Source organism: Canis aureus, chromosome 3 (genome assembly GCF_053574225.1).
Source record: "Canis aureus isolate CA01 chromosome 3, VMU_Caureus_v.1.0, whole genome shotgun sequence".
Lineage (NCBI taxonomy): Eukaryota > Metazoa > Chordata > Mammalia > Carnivora > Canidae > Canis > Canis aureus.
Window position 1 is genome coordinate 33,683,201 of NC_135613.1, and position 22,935 is coordinate 33,706,135.

At 47.5% G+C, this 22,935-nt stretch overlaps 1 protein-coding gene and 1 pseudogene across 2 annotated transcripts in view; both read right to left on the reverse strand.

Moving 5' to 3' along the window:
- GLIS1 (GLIS family zinc finger 1) overlaps positions 1-22,935 on the reverse strand; it is a 224,352-nt gene that overhangs the window by 104,102 nt on the left and 97,315 nt on the right. The window lies entirely within an intron of this gene.
- LOC144311588 (proline-rich protein 3 pseudogene) lies at positions 15,266-21,893 on the reverse strand (annotated as a pseudogene).

Consider the following 22,935-nt stretch of genomic DNA (forward strand, 5'->3'; position numbering starts at 1 on the left):
GCTCAGAGCATGAGTTCCCCAAAGTCCGCTTGCTTCCTCCTCACCCTGCTTGCTGCCAGGTTTTGCCGGGTGAGCTGTGGCAGCTCACTGCCAAGCACGGGGACCCTGTCAGCAGGCTGGCCATGAATGAGTGCAGTGTTTGGGAGCAGTCAACAAGATGGATGTTGTTTCGTTTCGGCTCCGAGCACCGTAAACATTCTGTGGCAGACGCAGCTCCAGGTGGCTTGCTGGCTCACACCCGGCAGCTGGACCAGCCTGCAAAGGCCCATTAACACGGACATAAACAAGGAGGGCTGGGGGATGGAAGGCGGGGGGGCCTCTGGGGTCTGTCCCACTTTCAGAGACAACACAAAGGACACAAAAGAGCAGAGAAACCCAGGAGCCAGGCTGGAGGTGGAGGTGGCCAAGACAGGAGGACTGAGACCTTGCCTGGTTCCAGTTCCAGCTCTGATGCTCATCAGCTGGGCGACCTTCCACAGATCTCACACCTTATCCAGGTCTCAGTTTCCTCATCTAGAGAAACAGGAAAGGGCTTCACTGGCAGGCTGCAACGGCCCACGGAAATTCTTTCTGAATGAGCTGACTGTGCTGGCAACTGCTTAAAGACATGGACTACTACATCTGATCCATTCTGACCAAGCAGTTCATAGCATGGGCTTTAGAGACAACCTACCTGGTCTGGAATCGTCACTTTGCCACTCATCTGCCACTGTGGTCATGGCCAGGTAACCTAAGCTCTCTGAGCCTCCCTTCCCTTATCTGTAAAATGCAGACAATCACACTTGTTGCAGAGGCTTGCTGGCAGGTTAAAATGCCCATAGATGCTCAGCTCAGGGCCCAGCACACAGTCAATAAAAGGTCACTCTCATTCTGTTATTATTTGTAGCTCCCAAATCGCCTGGAGCAAGGTCTCAGGATGGAGTGGTGGCCAAGGCTGGGGGATGGCCAGGTCTTCTGGGATTCTCCCCTCCTGATCTAAGATGATCTTTGGATCCTGGACCAAGCACTCAGCCTGCCAGGCGCCCATGTGGGCCTCACAGCCTGGCCCCAGACATCAAGCCCCAGGCCCATGTGGGAGGCAGTCCAACTTGACGAACATCAATTCTCCAAGAGCCAGTTGGCCAAAAATCAACGTGTCAAATGACCAATTCATCAAAAGCCAATTAGCCACAAATTACTTCGCCAAATGGCTATATTCCCAAATTACCCAAACAGTTACCCAAAACTTGTTTATTTTAACCATTTATAAAGATGACAATTTGTGTTGGAGGAGATGGTTTTAGTTTGAGTTAGAAATTTTGTGTTCCGAGTAGCATTTTTAAAAGTATTCCTTGGTCAAAATCAAGGATCATAGTTGATTTAGTCTTATTTAGTATTTATTCAGCTTATTTCATTATCAGGAATCAAAATCATTGTTTCAAACAGGAAATCTTAAAGTTATACTGCATATTAGGTTGAAAGGTGGCCCCTGAAAAGATAAGTCCACATCAAATTCCTGGAATGTGTAAAGGTGACCACACTTGGAAACAAGGTCTTTGCAGATGAAATGAAGTGAAGGGTCTTAAGATGGGGAGATCTTCCTGGATTATCCTGGTGGGCCCTAAAGCCAATGAGAAGCATCCTTATGTAAGACAATAGACAGAAAGGAGACAATGTACCCACTGAGGCAGAGACTAAGAGTGGTCCAACTACAGATCAAGGAATGCCAACAGCCACCACAAATCTGTGGCAAAGAACAGATTCTACCCTTGAGCCTCCAGAGCCAGCACCTTGATGCCAGACTCTTCCAGGATGGTAAGAGAAGAAATGTTGTTTTTAAGCAACCAAGTTTGTGGTAATTTGCTACAGCAGCCTCAGGAAACTAATATACATTTTTAAAATCATTCTTTTATACCATTTTCTGTTTTTGTCAACTCTTACTGTTTTTGTAAGAGGTTCTTTTGTTAATTTCTCAAGAAACCCACTGGCTTGAGTTTATCCCTAGCAATTAACACATAACTGTGATAAGGCTGTGTATGAGAGTTCTTAGTGTATTTATTATTTTACCCACCTTTTAGAACTTTTTATGGTTTATAAATAACTCCTTATTCTTTTCTCTAAAATTTCATATTTATGATTAAAGTGTATCAAATTGGTTATCTATTCTTTTAAAAAATTAGCAAATCAAAACTAGCAATGTACAAAAAGAATAGATCATCACGACCAAGTAAGGTCCTCAGAATGCAAGGTTCCAGATCAATCAACATAATTCACTAAATCTAAAGGATAAAGAAGAACCATATGATCAGCTCAACAGGTACAAAAAAAAGCAATACCTATTCATGATAAGAAACTCTCAGCATACTAGGAATAGAAAAGAGTTTCTTCAATAAAGGAAAACCAGTGATAAACTATAGCTAACATCATGCTTTATGGCAATGCTTTCCCCTAAATCAGGAACAAAGTAAGGATGTCCATATTCACCACATCTATTCAACATATTATTAGAGGTCCTAGGTGGTGCAATTAGGCGAGGCATGAAAATAAGAAAAGAAAAAGCACAACTCTTTATTCCCAGATGACACGACTGTTTATATGGAAAGTCCTAAACAATCTCCAAAATCAAAAACTTATTTATTTATTTAATAAGTTTATTTTTATTGGTGTTCAATTTGCCAACATACAGAATAACACCCAGTGCTCATCCCATCAAGTGCCCTTCTCAGTGCCTGCCACCCAGTCACCCCCACCCCCCCCTCCCCTTCCACCACCCCTAGTTCGTTTCCCAGAGTTAGGAGTCTTCCATGTTCTGTCTCCCTTTCTGATATTTCCTACCCATTTCTTCTCCCTTCCCCTCTATTCTCTTTCACTATTATTTATATTCCCCAAATGAATGAGACCATATAATGTTTGTCCTTCTCCGATTGACTTATTTCACTCAGCATAATACCTCCAGAAAAACTTAGAATAAATTAATTTAGCTATGTCACAGGATACAAGGTCAACATATAAATTATACTTCTATATACTATAAAAAATTAAGCAAAAATGGAATTTACAGGAATAATCCATTTATAGCTAAAACCATAAAACAAGAGAGCATGACTTGGGATAGGAAAAAGTTTCTTAGAACACAATAACATAACAACATCAAAAAACATAAAATGCTTAGGAACAAAGTGAAAGTTGTGTAAGACCCTTTACACTGAAAATTATTAAATACCATTGACAGAAAGAAAAGACCTAAATAAATGGGAGGAGAGATACTACGTTCATGGATGGAAGAGCCAACATTGTTAAGATCTCAATTCTATCCAAACTGACTATACATTTAATGCCATTTCAATAAAAATTCCAGCAGCCTTTTTGGCAAAATTTGATAAGCTGATTCTAAAATACATGTGAAACTACTGAGGATCTAGAATAGTCAAAAAATATTAAAAATGAAGACAAAGTCAGAGGATTTGGACTATCTAATTTCAAGGTTTTTTTTTTTTTAAATAAAACTACAGTAATCAAGACAGTGTGGTGGTGGTGGTGGTGGTATAAGAACAGCATATAGATCAATGGAACAAATGGAAAGCCTACAGATAAACCCACACTACTATGAATATTGCCAAGACAAACCAATGAGAAAGAAGTCTTTTCAGCAAATGTTTCTGGAAAAGCTGAATAACTGTATGGAAAAGACAACCCTGACTCTGATCTCACAACATACCCCCAAATCAACTCAGTGCATTATCAATCTAAACTTAAGGTTAAAGCCATAAAACTTCTAAGAGAGGGCATAACTTGGCACAGGTAAAGGTTTTTTTTTTAATTTTTATTTATTTATGATAGTCACAGAGAGAGAGAGAGAGAGGCAGAGACACAGGCAGAGGGAGGGAGAAGCAGGCTCCATGCACCGGGAGCCCGATGTGGGACTCGATCCTGGATCTTCAGGATCGCACCCTGGGCCAAAGGCAGGCGCTAAACCGCTGTGCCACCCAGGGATCCCCAGGCAAAGGTTTCTTAGAACATAAAGAGCAGGGCACCTGGGTGGCTCAGTGCTTGAGCATCTGTCTTTGATTCAGGCTGTGATCCGGGGTCCTGGGATTGAGTCTCACATCAGGCTCCCCGCAGGAAGCCTGCTTCTCCCTCTGCCTAGGTCTCTGTCTCTCTGTGTCTCTCTCATGAATAAATAAATAAAATCTTAAAAAAAAGAAGAACATAAAAAGCAAGAAATATAAAAGAAAAAGTTGATAAACTGGACTGCTTCAAAGTTAAGAACCTCTGTTCTTGAAAAACACCTTTTAGGAAATGAAAAGGGAAGACAACAAATAGGAAAAAATATTCCCCATACGTATATCTAACAAGACTTGTATCTGGAATATATAAAGAACTCTTACGATTCAATAACAGAAGGATAGACAATGCAACTGAAAATGGACAAAAGATTTGAGTATTCACGGCTTGAAAGAAGATATGCATATGCCAATACACACGAGCAGATGCAAAAATGCTCTAAATTTTTAGTCATCAGGGAAATGAAAATCAAACAGGGGGAGGGGCGGTTCCAATCACTGGCCTGTTGGTATGCTGGTAACCCAGAGACCCACTGAAGGACCATCTTCTTGCTGGCCAGTTTTAAAGAGAAAACAAATGCAAGCCCGGCTTCTGGCAGCTTCGGGTCTGGATACACACCTGGTATTAAGCTTCTTTTCTTGCTTCTGGGCAGAAAGGAGTTGGAAAACCCTCCTAGAGGGGATGACTGTTGAGCTAAATCCTGAAAGATTACTTGCCAGAAGGACAGGGCAAGAAGAGCATCAAAAGTGCACGGATCATCATCCAGCCAGAGACATGTAACAGCAGCAGGTATTTGGGAGTTGCTAAGTTTTCAGAACTAGGACCAAGAAGCCCAGAAAGTGAGATGAGCAGAGCTGGGGCAGGTCGCACCTTGTGAGCCACTTCAGTAATCTTGGACTTTATCCTCTACTATGACAGAATTATAGATTTATCACTTGGCCCAGGTCTGGACCAAATCCCAATATGTAAGCTATATTATCCATTCATTCTTCATTTACTCAAGTTTTTATTCAACAAACATTAACTGCGCACCTGCTGTTAATGTTCCTCTCTCCCTAGCCTAGGGAGGATCTCCCATTCCCAGTCCTCACTTTTCCTCTGGATATGCAGCCCCTATATAGTAAGTGCCTATTGTGTGCCAGGAACTGGGTCTGATGCTATATAAGCAAAATCTCATCTAATCCTAATGTTTTCTCTATTTTGTAGATGAAGAAATGAGAAGCTCAGATAAGAAATGGATTTAAACCCAGGCCTATCTGATTCCCAAACCACTATTCCGATCAATCTGTCCATCAGTGCAGAAACAGTAGCCAAGTGCAGGCTGTAGGCTAGGCCTAGTGATCCACACGGGATGGGGGTGGGGGTGGGGGGGACAGGTAGGGGGCGCAAGTGATCACAATGCTGCCTTTAGAAAGCTCACACCTGCCTGCCCGTGACTGCCTCTTCCATCAGAGGTGGAGCCACCTTTCCCTCGAAGAGATCTAGGTGGGCTCCCAGATGCCTGGGCTCAGTGACCTTGGAGCGACAGCGAGAAACAGTGAGTCCCATCTCTGGCACTCCCATCTCCAGCCACTCACAACAATGGATGCACTATCCCTTTGCAGCCTGAGTAGGGGCTGCTCTTGGGAATGGCAAAGGGGGCAGGGCATGGTGCCAAGGGTCTAGCCTCCTCCACTCCTGGTGGTCTTGACCAGAACCTGGCCGAATCCTGGAGTTCCCATTACTGCAGCTAGTGGGGTCATCCACCCAATCATAGGCAAGTCAGATAAACAACCCACAACTTCCCTAGGAGGCAGCCTCCCCCACATCTGACCCTGACAGCCCAATAGCTACAGGCTTTGCACACTGCCACCTCCCCCCAGGAACCTCCACCTCTGCTCCAAACCTTCTTCAGTGCCCCCAGCTCCCAGGTCTGATGGTTCCCCACCTCTTTATCAGTCCCTCGTTGTTCTGCTTCTGGTACACTCACTGTTATGGGCAGAATGCTTGTGTACCCCCAAATTCATCTGTTGAAACCCTACTCCCAATGTGATGGTATATTTGGAGATGGGGCCCTTGGGAGGTAGTAGGGATTATATGAAGCCATGAGCGTGGGACCCCATGAATAGCCCTTCTAAGAAGAAACAAGAGGAAGCTTGCTTCTCTTGTTCTCTTCCATAAGAGGACACAGTGGGAGGACAGCTGTCTATGAACCAAGATGCAGACCCTCACCAGACACTGAATGTGGGACATCCAGCCTCCAGAACTGTGAGAGAAGAATGTTCATCATATGTTTGCTATTAGCAGCCTGAACCAACTAAGACAACGGCCTTGTCCTCAAACACACCTCAGGAGCTTTGCATTTTCTGGCCTCTTTTCTTCCAGGTTCATACAGCAGTTTCTGGTCACCATTCAAGTCTCAACATGAAGATCCCACCTCATCCAGGAAGCCCTCCCTGATGTGCTGGGAGCCTCATGGGTCATGCTGTCCTGTTTGTCCATCTTTATGACACTCAACGAGTGTTAACAGCATCTTGTTTCTTTGCTCATGTCTTTGATCTTCTGCTCTCTGAGGGCACAGACTTGGTCTATTTCGATCACCTTCCAGGTCAGAAAACACAGCCTGGCTAACAATAGCAATTTACAAATACCTGTCACATGCACAAATCCCAAAAGGCCCAGCTTAAGTGGCGCCTCCCAGTAAAACCCGTCTGGATACCCTTGTTCAGCTCGCTCAGAGGTACAGACCCCCTCTCTCCCACAGGTGTCCGAGGGCGGGGCTTGTGGCTGATTCATCTCCACATCCAGCACCCCACACAGGGACTGGCTTGTGTATTCAGGGACTGAATTCAGCTTTCCCACTTATGATATGTGTACAAGGGCTTTGTAAACTGTAGAGTGCTATGTGCAAGTGCATATGGGCATGCACACACACACGCACACACACACACACATTTTCCAGGCCCTGCCGGTCACAGGGCCTTACCATACATCTGCTAAACTGAATTCTGGGCAGTATCTGCCAGTGCCCTAACTCCGGGTCCCACGACCACAGCCACGCGTTGGAACTGTGCAGCCACTCCCACAATTGGCATGAATCTGGAACAATTACCTGAGCGGCCTGGGAGGCAGAGGTTAAGAAAACCCCAGCGCTGAGAGCTCTGCAGGCCTGGGTGGGGGAGGCGCGAAGAGCTGCCCGCACATGTGAGCAGCAGATGGTCAGCCTGGCCGATCGGGAGGGTTCTATTTCAGTGACAATTCATTTTCAGTAATTATCCCTCTCTCCTTTAAAGTCACCTAAGGCAGCCCTCGTGGGCACAGCGGACCTCTTCCCTGGGCGAACTTTCAAGTTATTTGCACTTTTGGAGATGCGTAGAATTAAAAGCAGATGTGCCAAATTGAGCCTCCTGCTTGCCGCTCCATCTCTGATTTTTTTTTCCCTGCCGGCCCACTGTAAATGTTTTTAAAATGGGACCCCGGTACTAGACATGTCAAACAGCTGAATTCAAGGTAGAGGAGGCTGCCAGCAGGGAAGACGGATGAAATTTAAAATCCCTTTCGACAGATTAACTAGAGACACTTTGAAGCCATAAATCATGCAGACAGTCTAGAAGAAGCTAATAATGGATTTCGGTTTTGTTCGTATTTATTATCTTGAAGAGATAGCAGAATGCAGGGCCAATGCGCCTGGCTGGGAAATCCACTGGGGACTTCCCAAGGCTGACTGTCAACCAGAGGAGAGGTGGGACAGGAAGGGAGGAGGGACATAAGGACTGGCATTAATTATGTACCTGCTGTGTGCCAGGCACTGGGCTTGGTATGAGTTTTATTTCAGCCACAATGCCAGTCACGTGAGGAACATAATACTGTCCCCATGTTATGTAAGAGGACCCTAAGATGCTCCAAGAGAACTTGTTCCAAGCCATACAGCCTGGCCTCCCTGACTCTATAGCTCTGCTCTTTCCACCCAACAGGATATAGGAAAAGAAACAGCCTGACGTGAGAGCACAGAAAATCTTAGAGAGAGAGGGAGAGAGAGAGAGAGGCAGACCACAAGGGCATGAGCTCCAGGCACCCTGAAGGTCCCACTCCTCAAGACACCTGTGTCCTTGCCCACCACTGGTCCTTTCGGCCTTCCCATGCTCTCTACTTGGGGTGCTGTCAGTGGTCCTTTCCTGAGCTCACCATCATGCCAGGACTTGGCCTTGGTTGGTCTCTGCCCTCACGAGCATACCCTGAATTAGAGCATTTTTGTGTCTGCCTTATTGATCCCCAGAGGTCTTGCCTCAAACAGATATGACCCTATCCATCCCTGCATCTTCCCACAGACACACAGGAGATGATCTATGCTGTTTTAACTGAATTCCCCAATGCCCCAGCACCTGAACACCAGGATCACATCCACCAAGGGAGGAGGATGACGAAGGAAGGAAGCTAGTATATTAGAGCACCTCACTGATTCTTTCAACACAGTTTTGATGCCCACTCTCTACCAGCAGCAGGGATAGAACCAAGAACCAGACATAGTGCTGACACAGGGCTTAGGCAGATCTTAAGTACCAGCTACTTTATATATTAATTTAACTAGCAGGAGAGATAATTACCCTCCACCTACCAAACAAGGAACCTGAAGCTCAGAAGGTGAAGTAACTCAGCCACAATCAAGCAGGTGCATCCAGGCCACCTCTGCCACAGGCCCTCCCTGCACTTTCAGAGCCCCGCCTCCCTCGCCAGCACAGCCAGCCCAAGTGCACTCTACTATGTGCTGAGTATCAGCGGCTAGTCGTACAAAATGCAGAGACAGGTTAGACGTAATGACCACAGGCTCAAATACAGGAACAGGAAACAACACCCCCGAGAGGCCAGAAGGGGTGACCACCAGCGAGGGCTCCCAGGGCGAAGGACGAGTCCTAACTCTCCCTGTTCATACTACTCTATAACTCCTCATCCACGGCAGTGGGCTCCAAACTCTGGCACAGGAGAATCACTCCAGGGATTTGAACAATATATCTGGATTCTGCCTTTGATAAATCAGATCAGAATCTCCGGGGATATGGGCTGGGAAGATGCACTTCTCTGAGCATCCCAGAGAACCCTGCTACAGACAGTCTGGTGCCAGCCTACCTTGCATCTGGCCACCACCGATCCTCAGGAGTAGAGAGTCTCACCTCTCTGGCCTGGCACAGTCAAGGCCCTTGAAACTGCTTGGCTCCAAACCACATCTCTGGTCTGATCTGCCAAGACTGCATGCACATACACTCAACGCACCCCCGCAGAGTCAGAGTGCAGGCCCGACAGCACTTTGCCATTCCCTGTTAGACCTGTACGTGTATGCCTACCCCACCCCCTGCTTCATGCTCTTCCCTCTCCTGAAATGCCCTTCTACCCACTTCAACATGGCCAACTCATTCCTACTTATCTTTCAAGGCCCAGCTCAAATGTTTCCTCCCTGAAGCCCTCCTAGATCTCCCCATGAATAAGCCACCCAAGACCCCCTGAAGTTAGTGCCTGAGGTTCTCTCTCTAGTTCTCCCTCTAGCCTCTCTTCCTGGTCCAGAGCCTGGCTCAGAATGGTGCTCTGGAAACAAATGAGTCATGAGATGGTCTTGGAGAGCAGAACCCCCTAAAGGTAAGAGAAGGAGAAACATCCCTGTGCATCTTGTTGCACTCTCCCTGCCACGCTGCAGACATGCTGGCCCCATCCCACACTGGCAGCTTGTTCCTCTTTCTGGGCCTTTGGACTCGTTGTTTCCTCCACCTGATGGGCACTGCCCTAGACAGGTCATGGATGGCTGCCTCTTGTCACTCAGATCTCACTTTCTCTGAGAGGCCTTCTCCACCCTCCCTAGACCCAATCTCTCACTATCCCCTCACCTGCTTCCATTTTCTTCCTAGCTCATGCTATTACCTATATATCCTCTATGTGCTCACTGTCTGTGCCACTGGAATGCAAGCTCCATGAGGGCAAGGAGTCTCCCTGACTACATCATCAAGGGCTACAACAAGTGAACTCTAGAAAGCCCAGAGAGCCTTCTTGTTCTTTCCTGCATAAACACACAGCCTTGAGAAAGCCATCACAGACCATGCAATATGTGACCTTGGGTTTTCCCTTCTGAGATATATCCGCAGCTAACTAACTGTACATGTTGATTTATGATGAATTTTTGGAGGAAAACCTTTAAGAATTAAAAATACTTCCATAAACTCATCTCTCAGACTGCTTAGATTTTGATAGGTTATTTTTTTCATTACACCTATGTGTATGAACATGTCTGTGCATAGAAACGTATACATGTACAAATACATATACAAATATTTAGCATCTTACTACATGCTGACATTTGTTTAGTATTTGTACACAAATCATGAGCATTTCCCTCTTGCCATGAGGGGTCCCTCAAAAACTCCCTTCTTGGGGGCACCTGGGTGGCTCAGTGGTTGAGCATCTGCCTTCAGCTCCGGGCGTGATCCCTGGGCCCTGGGATCAAGTCCTGCATTGGGCTCTCTGCAGGAAGCCTGCTTCTTGCTCTGCCTATGTCTCTGCCTCTCTCTGTGTGTCTCCAATGAATAAATAAAATCTTTAAACAACTACAACAACAAATCCCTTCTGGATGGCTGCATAGTATTCCATTATGGGATTCATTATAATGTAGTTAGCTATTCCCTATTGTTAGACATTTAGGTTGTTCCTGGTTTTTTACTGTCATAAATAATGCTGTGATGAGTATTATTTGCTGAACATAAATCACTGTCTGCATCTCTGAATGCTTCCTCAGGATAACTTCCAAAAGGAGGAATTCCTGAGTCAACGAGACTGAATATTTTCCAGGTTTGTGGAACATACTGTCAGGCTGCCCTCCAGAAAGACGGTCCCAGTTCATACTCACACCAGTTGACTGCTGAGGTGGCCGCCTTCATTGCATATTGCAGCGAGAAGGAACAGGATTTCCTTTGTGTTTGCTAATTTGTGACACCAAAATGATTATTCTGTTTTTATTTGGGGTTTAATGCCAAGGTGGGGAATGCTAACTGCATTTCTTCTTTTGTCGATAGCCTGTTCCTGTTCTTTCTCCATTTTTCTTATCATTTTGGAGTGGCTTTTTTTTTCAGATTTTATTTATTTATTCATAGACAGAGAGAGAGAGAGAGAGAGAGAGCGGCAGAGGGAGAAGCAGGTTCCATGCAGGGAGCCCGACATGGGACTCGATCCTGTGTCTCCAGGATCACACCTCGGGCTGCAGGCAACGCCAAACCGCTGCGCCACTGGGGCTGCCCTTGGGGTGGCTTTATTATGTATTGAAGACATCAGGCTTGCTCTCTGTAGCAAATGCTTTACTCGCTTTGTTGATTGCCTTTTATTGTTTATAAATTTTTACATGTGAAAGTGCTCTAAATTTTCACGCGGTCCAATGTAACAGTCCCTGGTTGAGATCATTTCCAGGGGCTTTATGTAAAGCTAGTCCTTTTCCAACCAGACATAAGATAAATATTTCCCTATAATACCTTCTAATTTTTTTGTGTGGCTTCATTTTTCACACTTAACTCCTTAATCCATCTGGAATGTATTTTGCGGGATAATGTAGGTGAGGATTTAACTTTATTTTTTTCCCCAAATAGTTAACCAATTGTCCCCATCTGTGTTATTTTTTTTTTCAAGACCTTATGGCAGAGTTTCTACCACCTCCCTTAGTAGCACCATAGTGTAATAATAATCACAAATATCACATGCATGTACTTACACTTTACAAAACATTATTCATTCATCATTCATTCATCACATTTTTGTTGAGTGCCTGCTATGCACTGGGGACTATTCTCAGTGCTAGGAATACAGGAGTGAATAATATGGTTAACAACCTCTGCTCTTACAGAGCACATCTTCTAAAGGGGGATGTAAGATAAGTAAAATGAAAACTTAACTTATATGGAATATTAGTCATAAGGAGAAAAATAAAACAGGAGGAGGTATCTGAGGGGAAAATGTACTTCTATATAGGATGTTCAGGGAAGGCCTCATTAAGAAGTGTCACTTGGCTAAAGACCTGAAGCAGGTGAGGCACTGAGCCTCAGGATGTTAGGGCTTGAGAGGAGGAGGACATTCCAGGCAGAGGAAACAGCCAGTGCCAAGGCCCTGAGGCAGCAGGAAACCTAACATGCTCCAGAATCAGCAGCAAACCAGTGTGGCTGGAGAGGAGTAAGCCTGAGAGCACAAAGGAGGAGCCAGAGACCAGAGTAATAAGAGAGGTGTATAGAAGGGTGTATATGTGTGTGGATATCACATTGGACCTCACAGGGCTTTATACAGATCTCGTTTTACCTCCACATCTGGATAAGATGATTTGTTTGGGTAAGTTTTAAGCAAAAAAGCAGCATTACTAATGTTTTTAACACAGGGTTTTTCAACTCCAGCACTACTGACATTACGAGCTGGATAATTCTTTGTCCTGGGGGGCTGTCTCTACATTGCAGGATGTTTAACAGCATCCTTAGTAGCATGCATGCACCCATATGCACACACAACCAGTCGTGACAATTAAGAATGTCTTCAGACGCTGCCAAGTGTTCTCTACAGAACAAAATGGCTCTGGTTCAGAACCACTGCTTTAATAAGATCTCTCAGGCCACCGTGTTGACGGGGCAAGACGGAGACAGAGAACCAGCTAAGGGGCCCCCGCAATCCATCAGTGAGATGACATTGGCTGCCGCCAAAGCAGTGGGAAGGGGCTGGATTGTGGTTATGTGGTGACCGTAGAGGCATCAGAATCTACTGACAGAGCACCTATGGAGAATGCAAGAAAAAGAAGAGTCCATTTTATATCCTCAAGACCTATGAAGATGGAGTTGCCATTTACGGGGACAGGAAACACAGAAGGACCCAGTTTCGGGGAGACCATCAGGAAGTCTGTCTTGGTCTTTTCTGACATGCAAATGCTGAAGAGCAACTGGACTGACAGGTCTGGAGTTCAGGGGGGCAGATCAGGGCCAGGGACATACTTTGGACCAAGAGCAGATCGATGGTATTTGAAATGCAGTGATATAGATGAGACCACCAAGAGGGTGAGTATAAACAGCAAAGAAAGCAGTCCAAGGACTAAGCGTAGGCACACCAGTTTTAGAGGTCGGAGGGCTGACGGGGTTGGCCAGAGGCACAGAAGGAAAACCAGTCTCAGCAGCATCCCGATGCTGAGAGAAAGAACTGTTTCAAGGAGCAGAGAGTGATCTATCATGTCCAAAGCTGCTCAGAGGACAACTAAAGTAAGGACTAAGAATTGTCACCTAGATTTGGCCACATGGAAGCCACCAGAAACCTGAACCAGAGCTGCTGGGGGAGTGTAAAGCGCTGGTTGGAGATTACTCACAAAGTAACGAGAGGAGAGAAACTTGAGATGCTGAGAGCAGGCAGCTCTCCCAGCTTGCTAAAATGCATCCCCAGACTTCTCCTATGCTCCTTTGACATCTTCCCCACTGCCCCTTACTGTGGTCACTGCGGCAGGGCCTCAGGCAGTGGTGGTTTGCAGTGCCTCCTATAAAACAAGCGTGTGCAATGCAACCTCACACACCCAACCCTAACATGGGAAGGGGTTAAGGCTCCAGAGCATCCTTGGCCAGTGGGTACAGGTACCCAGGAATCAATACTTCCTCCTTGACAGTGCTCTGAGATGCATGTGGGAGGGGCTCTCGATAAGCTATCCCTCCACCTCTGCCCTGTTTCACCTCCCATCTCTCATTTGGGGTCCCTGGAATCACTCCCAAGGAAACTACCTATACTAGAGCATGAAAATCTCTACCTGCAGGGAAAACCAGGCTCAGACAGGTGGGAAGGAAAAGAGAAGCAGACTGGAGGTAGATACATAGTCAGGACAGGATTGTGATTTGTTTTTTAAAAGATGTCAGAAACAATAGCAGGCTTGTATGGTGATGGCAACAAGCCGGGAGGGAGGCAAAAACTGATACAGGGCAAAAGAGAAGAATCACCAGAGCGATGGTGTTCTTGAGAAAGTGAGAAGAGGGTCCACAGTCAAAACTGGGCCACAAAACAACTCTCAATAAATTTCAAAAGACTTAAGTGAATAGAACATGTCCTCTGACCACAATGTAAGAGAGAATGAGAAATCTCATATATTTAGAAATTAAGAAACATGTCCCATAACCACACATGACTCAAAGATACAATGGGAACTACAAAATATTTTGAACTGGTTGATAATGAAACGTCTACATATCAAAACTTCTGAGATGCTGCTAAAGCAGTACTTAAGAAAATATTAGTTTTTTATTTTTTTTTGTTTCCATTTCATTTTTTGTTTCCACTGCAATATATTTATTACTAATATAAAAAATGTTAGAAAGAAAAAAAATTCATTCTCAGTTCTCTAACGGCTCTCATCCTTCCCTCTTGCCCACACAACTCCTGACCCATTTCCTCAGGGCCAGTGCAAAACCGAACCTGTTCACTGCCGTTTTTACAGAAAACAACCAGTGCCAGGGATGTAGGGAAGAAGGTTAGACGAGGGTGACAGTACCGTCCAGGTTCCACCCAAGGGTAGGCCAGGTGGAGATTCACAGAATTCAGACGAAAGGGCTGGTGGCCTCACAATGACGTACTCTAACTAAAGTGGGCTGGAGAGGAGATAGGATAGGCCGTAAGAGGCTTTAGAGGACATCTCATGGGCTTGTGTCAAACCCCAAAAAACCGACACCAGGAGAATGGGGAGACCAGGGAGGCAGTCTTGCAGAAAGTTTCACAATTCTCCCATGTTGGGAGGTGTGGAAAGTCTAGAGGGCATCAAGAGCCTCACTCATTTTGGCAGAAAAACTTACTCTAGTGTTGGGACGTCATAATGATGCCACGGACACTGAGAAAGGCTATGTACGAGGGGATGCACAGTTTCACAAAGCACAGTGATCACAGACCAGAGTGGTGGGGATCATGCTACTGATGCAGGATCTACAAAACCCAAAAGCAGGGAGAATGGCCTTTCAGGGAGTAACTCTGCACCAGTCATCCATACTTGACCCCAGGTCAACCTGGTGAGTTTCACAGAGCAACTGGGCAACTTTGGGGGTAGGGTTTGTCACATAAAAAGGACTTAAAACAAGCAGCTAGAAGAAGGGAATGGTAGGAAACTGCTCCAGGGCTCTTAGGAATCGAGGGCAGTGCCGAGGGCTGGGTGGACAGACGCACAAGAAATAGCACCAAAGAGGTTTCCTGTTCAGCAGTCAATCAGCGAAGGGGAAGAGGATCCAGGAGGCAGTTGAAGAGAGCAAAGGTGGGGTCCTGAAGGCGAGTCTCTGGAGGCTGGATCGGAAGAAAGCCCACACGCTGGGCACCAGTGATGAAACAAAACTCTGGACCCCAAATGGGGGAGGTGAGAGATGAGGGTGGGTGTCACTGACTGAGGGTGGTGGGTGGAACAGCCTCACAGTAGCTGTCACAGGGCCACAGGGAAATATATGGCCGCTAGGTCAGAGGGCTCCTTCCAGCCTGGATGGGAAGGCACAGTCTCACAGAGGAGGTCCATTGGCACCTGGGTGGTAGAAGGCACAGAGGTCCTCATATCGACAGTGGCCCTTTTTGGCAAAGTGTCGGCAGACAGGGCGGTTTGATTTGTCTTCCATAACTTGGGGGCCATCCTTGGGCGGGCAGGTATTTTTGATAAGAGACCAACTTTTGAGCCTTTGGGGATTTCTCTACTCTATGTGAAAGCCTCCTCTGGAAGGACCCCCATGGCCTGGTCCAGGAAAAGGAGGTTCAGTATTGGCCCCCCACCAGCCACGACCATATGGGCCGCACCTGGGGCCCAGGCCTCCCCGGATTGGGCCTCTACCCCTGGGAGGAGGTGGGAGGCTCAGCAGTGGTGGAATCATTGGTCCCCTTGATCCCGGAGGACCTCTGTGAAGAGAGTCTGCATTCTTTTCTGTCTGGCTCCTTTCGCTCAACACCGTGTTTGTGAGATTCATCCAGGTTGCATGTCCTCCACCTTCATTCATTTTCATTGCAGTGTAGTATCTCATTGCATGCACACACAGCAACTTATTTATCCATTTGTCCACGGATGGTGGACATGTGGGTGGATTCCAGTTTGGGGCTGACTTGGAATCACCAGGCTTTCCATTGGCCATGGCGGGAGGGCCCAGAAGGCTGGGTGGTCATAGTTGCCATTCAAAACATCCCAGGTGATTCCAGAGGTAATCCAATCCCTCTCTTTAACTGTTGGCCAATCGTAATGATCCTCCGCACCCCCTGCCTCAGAGTAGTTTACAGAAGGCTGCACTTCCACCTTCCTTGGGTGCAAGTCTGGTCACAAATTGTTATCCTAAATCATTGCAATCTGTGATCTCTGTAGGGTCCCCTCTCCCTTGCTGTTCTGCGGCTGCGCGCATGAGCTTTTTATGCTACCCACCCCCCACGCCCCCCGCCTTCTTCAGAAAGGTTACAGGATAGAAGTTGAGGGATCAAGAAATATTAGTTTTTTAATGTCTTCAAAGCATTTATTAGAAAAGAAGTATTGAAATTTTAATGAGTTAAATAAATAGCCATTTCAAGATGTTAAAAAACGAAATAAAGCAAAAAGAAATTACAAAGATACAGGCAGAAACCAATAATATAGAAAATATACACACGTGCACACACAATAGAGATCAATAAATTAAAGTTGGTTCTTTGAAAAGATGAGTAAGATCGACAACTGACAAGACAGATCACAAGAGAAAAACAGCATGAATAAAAAACTAGTATCAAGGATGAAAGGTGAGTCCATACTCGATGTTACAGGCAATATAAAGATGTTTAGAGAATATTATGAATATGTTTATGCCTATAATTTTGACATGCAGTCAAAATGGACAAATTCCCAGGAACATATAATTTACCAAAGTTGAGGGAAGTAGAAACCTGAATCATTCTACAGGCATTTAAGTAATTGAAAAAATGATCTAAAAATCTTCTTACAAAGATGGAGCACTTGGATGGCTTAGCTGGTTAAAATCTTCCCATAAAGAAAATTCCAGGTCCAGATGGCTTTTCCAGTGATTTCTACCCAACACTCAAGGAAGAAATAATTCTAATCTCTCATTCTTCCAGAAACTAGAAGAGAAAATAATCCACAATTCACTAGCTAAGAAAACCACTGCTATTGAATTTCAAAAATGACAGTATGAGGAAGGACAATTACAAGTCAATTTCATTCATGAGCAACAATGGGAAAACTCTAACTAAAATATTAGCAAATTTAATCCAGTAGTAGGTAAATGGAAAAAAAAAACCCATAATTACCAGATTGAGTATATCCAAGGAACTCAAAATTGGTTTAACATTAAGAAGTCATTTAATGCTATTCACCACATCAGATTTAAAAACAAAAATAATGTAAGCATCTCAATAATCGCAGAAAATCATTTGATAACATTCAATATCCACCCATGATTTAAAAAGAAAACTTCCAGTCAATCAGGAACAGAAAGGAACTTTCTTCATATGATAAGGAGTATTTACGAAAAGCCACCAGTTAGTGGTAAAACATTGAAAGCTTTCCCTCTGATGCTGGAAGCAGACGAGGATATTCTTCCTCTTTTCCATCCTCCACCTTCCACTCCTACAATAGTCTATATTCTATTTTATATAATAATGTTAAATGTTATAGTAAGGAGGTCCTAGCCAGAATGGAAAGGCGAGAAAAAGAAATGCAAAGATGTAGAATGCAGGCATGCAGCTGACATCCACACCCAGGCTTTTCTGATTCTAGCCCACACAGTGTTCCCACCTCTCACTGCAACTTGAGTTTTACCTGTTTTTTGTTTGTTTTTATTTTGTTTTTGTTTTTGCTTTATCAGCCTTTAATCCTGCCTCTACTTCCTCACTCAGTCATTCAGCAAGCAGCTCGCTGGGCCGTCTGTGAACCCACTCACAACCTACCACTGTTCTCTACCTGTGATTTGTTCTAGACCCCCCTGTCTAGACTCCCCTGAATTCTGGGGACTGGAGCCACTCTTGTACTCCTCTGCAGGCTTCACTGTCCTGACCTCTGCTTCTTTAGTGCCTCGTGGGCAAGACCAGGTCTGCTTCACCTGTGCCCCTAACACTGCACCTGCAGCAGGACCCAGCCAGTGCTTGCCAAGCAATGAAGAAGTGGACTGTGACAGTAGTCGCAGAGTTCCATTTCCTAGGCAGGGCCTTCCTACTTCACCCACACCCATCAGTTTCTGCCATCTTTAAGATCATTCCTGCTGCTATTCACTGAGCAGATGCCCAGCACTAGCCCTACCCTGGGCCCACACTGGGTGGCTGTTGGGATACACAGGGGCACATTGAGATTCACCCCCTCCCCAGCAGGCTGACAGTAGCCACGTGGGATGGAGGGAACAAGAAGGTGTCTGACCCAGCCTATAAGGTCAGGAAAGGCTTCCAGGAGGAGGAGGCTTCTAAACTGAGCAACAGACAATGAGCGGGTATTAGTGTTTGAAGGAGGGTCAGAGAGGATGTCTGGGACTGGGGAGCTACAAGTGGGTCCCTGAAGATAAAGTGTCAACGAGGAATGAGGGGGGTCACTGAGACCAGAGGGGTCACTCCTGTAACATATGAAACTGTAGACTATCCCTCCCAGAAAAATATATGAATATGTGCACAAGATTGCACCCATACTTTGAAACCCAGGTACTAAGAATCTGGACTGTATCCCAAGGGTGGTAAAATCAAACTGTTCCAGACTTAGGGATGAATAGTACAACTGAGTTTCACTTGTTCACTTTTGTCTATGATGTTGGCTAGGATCTAAATACCCCCCGCTCCCCGCAAGGCTGAGACTGACCTCCCAGCTGGAAGAGATGCTCTACTTCCAGTTTGCAAGGGTCCTGCAAGCCTTGGCTCACAGCACAGGGCAGAGCGTGTCCAACAGAGGCCTGCCAGTGACTCCATCAAGGGGAGGGAAATGTCACTATCTGCCCCGTGAGCACCACCACCACTACCAAAATTGCTGAGCACTTACCATGTGCCAAGCAGTGACGGGTAGGCATATGCCAACAGGCAGGGGAGAGGATATTCCTAAAACAGGACATGTGTGAGCAGAGGATGTGAGCGTGAAATAGCTTCGTGTTTCGGGAGGCCTGGCTGGAGGATCTGATGTCAGGACACGGACCGGACATGCCCGGGAGACGCTGGCCCCTGTGGGCCAGATCCTAGAGCTTGGCTGCTATCCTGAGGGCAGGAGACAGCCAGGTTCCAATGTGGGCTTAGAGAGATCACTATGTCTGGGTGTGAAGAGGGATCCCACACGATGGAGGTAACTGCCGTTCTATGTTCAAGGCAGTGCATGTGGAAGGGGTAGGAGGAGGCCAGGAAAGGTGTCTCTAGGCAAAGAGGTTTCTCTGTGTCTCTTCATCTTGATAAATAATAACTATAGGCCTGCTTGGTGCCATACACCAAAAATCGGAAGGCAAGGGTGCCTGCCTCCTCATTACCATCACAGCAACTCCACTGGGCGTTGGCCGTAGGAAGGAAAAATTGAGCAAAACAGATATTGGCCTAAAAGGACAAGCTTCCTCCAGGTCAGCTTAGGCCCAGCTGGTCAGAAGTCCCGGTCCCTCCCTCAGCTGACAGATGAGGCCAAGACCCGGACAGGGTTAACCAGAGGCCATCACGGCAGCACCGCAGAGCACAGAAGTGGCCAAGCCAGTCCTGAACATGATCCAGGCTTCCCCCTCTCCCCAATCTGCCTGCCTCCCACCCCCAGGAGGGCCACTGAGGCGGCACAGAGCAACAGCAAGGCTCCGGGGGTCTGGGAGCAGCGTGTCCTCTGTCCGTGTCCTCGCTGCACACCCTGTGTGCTGCTGGCCAGCTCCTCTCCCTGTCACTTCAGGCCAGGTGGCTGTCAGGAAGCCCCTTTCCCGCCCTAAAAGTTCATTTACCCAGAAGTCAAAGGAGGGATGAGCAGAAGGAGCCAACCAGCACACAACCAGCAGTGACCCTGGAAGGGAGTGGTTAGGGAGGTCACTGGAGGAGGAAGTGGGGCCTGACCAGATGACTGGAAACCAGGCAGCAGAACCAGTGGAAAGAGGGCCACCAGGGTCCTGGGGCCTGGAATTGCTCAGTCACACGAAGGGGGCAGGGAGTGGAGGGCAGAGGGAGCAAGTTGGACCAGATGCTTCCAAGGCCCTGCAGCTTCATCCTGACAGCCCAAGCCTCAATATCAGGATCTGCCTCGGAACCACGTAGCTTGGAACAGATCCTCACGCTCTCGGAGCCTCGGCGGCCTCGTCTGTGAACTAGGTGGAGCACCACCACCCTCCTGGGCCGCTCTGGAGATGGAAGCACACCAGGAGACAGACACACAGCAGCCGTGTGACAACGGCCACACTCTCCAGAACTTCAGCAAGCCAGCCCGGCAAGGCTGGGGTGAGGTGGCTGGCGGCCCCGTCAGGCCCCGGGGAGACCTCTCAGGCCCACAGCCGGCTTCCCCGCTGCAGTCAGAGCTTTCCTTGGCCTTCCCCTCTCCCCCCGTCCCTCAGGGTGGCAGCTCTGAGAGGCCCTGTCCATCTCCTCAGGGCTGGCAGGAGGCGCCCCATAAATCAATCAATAAATTCCAAGCAGATGCGCACAAGTTGTTTGGGTTGGAACCTGGCCTTTCTCTGCGGTTGCCGCGAAACCAGACTCTCTCAGGTGATTCAGGGCTTGACAGGGCCGGGCCTAGATCCACCAGAGGGTGACGATAATATTTTCTTTCCTGTCTTACCTCGGAGACGGGTGGGGTCTTTTTTTCCAGCCCTCTCTCCTGGGCCCGGGGCAGACCCACGTTTACTCAGCGCGTATTTATAGGCCCGTGGGCTTGGGGAAGCCAGGAGGGAGGCCGGCCAGCTCCCCGCGGGCTCCTGCCCCAGGACTCCGTCTTCCTCCCAGCCCTCCAGGAGGCTCCGCTGAGGAAACCCGCAGCGCAGGGACCTGGCTGAAGGCGGCCTCTCCTGCCGACCCACCGACCGACCGACCGTCTGGGTGCTCTGGGTGCTCACCCAGCTCTGACGTTTCACGGAGCCTCAGTGTGTTTACTTCTGTTCTGTTTTGTAAACAGGGATAACAACACGTAACAGATCATCATGAGACGAGATCTAAGATCAAATACTGCGCATGAATAGCTTACCCAGGGCCCGGCACAGTTTAGGGATTTGGGAAGTTGTCACCAGTGGTATTACCAGTATGGTGAGCGCTCAGCCAAGGGACACAGCAGCCCTGTGACGAGGTCACAGCATAGTCAGAGTTCAGCTGGCTAGCTCCACAGAGACTGGACTGACTGGTCCCTCCCTCAGCACCGGGGGGCACCAGGGCAGCCAGCAAGGAGCAGCAGAGGAAAGGAAAGGACACCACCACGAGTGCGCCTGGGTGCTGGGCCACCCCACGCAGCAGGGATAGGACAGCCGAAGTCAGAGGCCGGTTCCTGGGCAGCCGGGCTTCGGGCAGGGTGAACACCAACTCATCCTTCCAAGATCCCGGACTTCCTTTATGAAGAACGCCCAGAAAGAAGGAAAAATACCTGAGTTTGCATCCAGCACCAGTTAATGACTCAACTACTTTTTGTTGTAACCAAACGGGAGGAGTATAAAATTGAGGCCACGAGTCTGGTTTAAAAACAGGCCAGTTACTCCACACCTTTCTTGGCAAAAATCCTGACCTGCCCCTCCCTGAGTGTCAGCTTTTCATGGGACGCAGGGTTTCCAAGGTCCCCAGTACTATGCCCTTCTGTGGGCCCTGGATCTGAAGCTTCCTGTCTGCGGGGCGGTGGGGGGAGGGGGACCTCTAACCACCACAGCCAGGTACTAAGCAAGTACTGTGCGTAGGTACCATGCTGACCCCTGAGACTATCCAGCTCCTCACCGCAGCCCCATGACGTCGGGAGCACCACCCCTGTGCCCACTTTACAGAGGAGGAAACTTATCGTGCAAAAAAGTTAAATAGCTGGCCCAAAGCCATCAAAGATGGAAAGGCAGGATTTAAAACCCAGGCAGTATGAGGCACTCTGCTGCCCCTACCCCTACCCTGTTCCCCTAAACACACACACACACACACACGCACACACGTCCAGGGCTATGCTGAGGCAGCTCTCAGAGTCTAGGCTCAGCTGACATTCATGGCAAGACTATGACCTCATTATCTTTGAGCCTCGGTGTTCTCATCTATAAAAAGGGAATAAAACACCTATCTCAGAGGGTTATTCTACAGCTTAAACAATACCAGATGACACACAGTTTCAGAGGTCAACCTGATACAGCCCCCCTTCCCTTAGAAGTTAATGGGACAGCCAAGAACAGAGAATTATACCAAGATGTAGACAGCACAGGTCTCAGCCTGTCCCTTGAGGTCCCCACGGGCCTCTGCCAACCTCTCACCATGACCTGCTCTTACAGTACAGCTCTATCCAACATCCTCCAGAGCAATCTGGCTCTGCTGCCTCTGGGCCTATGCTCTCTGAATCACTCTGCCCATAAGGTCCTCCCTCACTCCTTTCCTTGGCAAACTCCTACTCATCCTTCAGGACTGGGTTCAGCAGCCACCTCTTCCAGGAAGCCTCTTCTGACTACCACAAGCTAGGCTGGCACCTTTTCTGGCTCCGGCTGCTCCTAACTTCTCTCCATCCTGCTCACTCTGGGTTGACACAGCCAGTGCATACTCTTTTCTACTAGACTCTGGACTTTTCCAGGGGTAATGCTGTGTCTATTCACCTGGGGTTCCTGGCAAAGGCACTGGCCCAGAATGGGTGTTTGGGAGACATGTCTGGCATGAATGAGTCAGGAACTCAATGAATGGATGAGGCAGGGGCGGGAAGCCAGACACCTGCCTGAAGCCATAGCTCTATGCACCCCACCCCCCACTATAATATTGTCTCTGTGCCCTGAAAGCATTTTGTTCATCCACTTCCCTCACCCACCC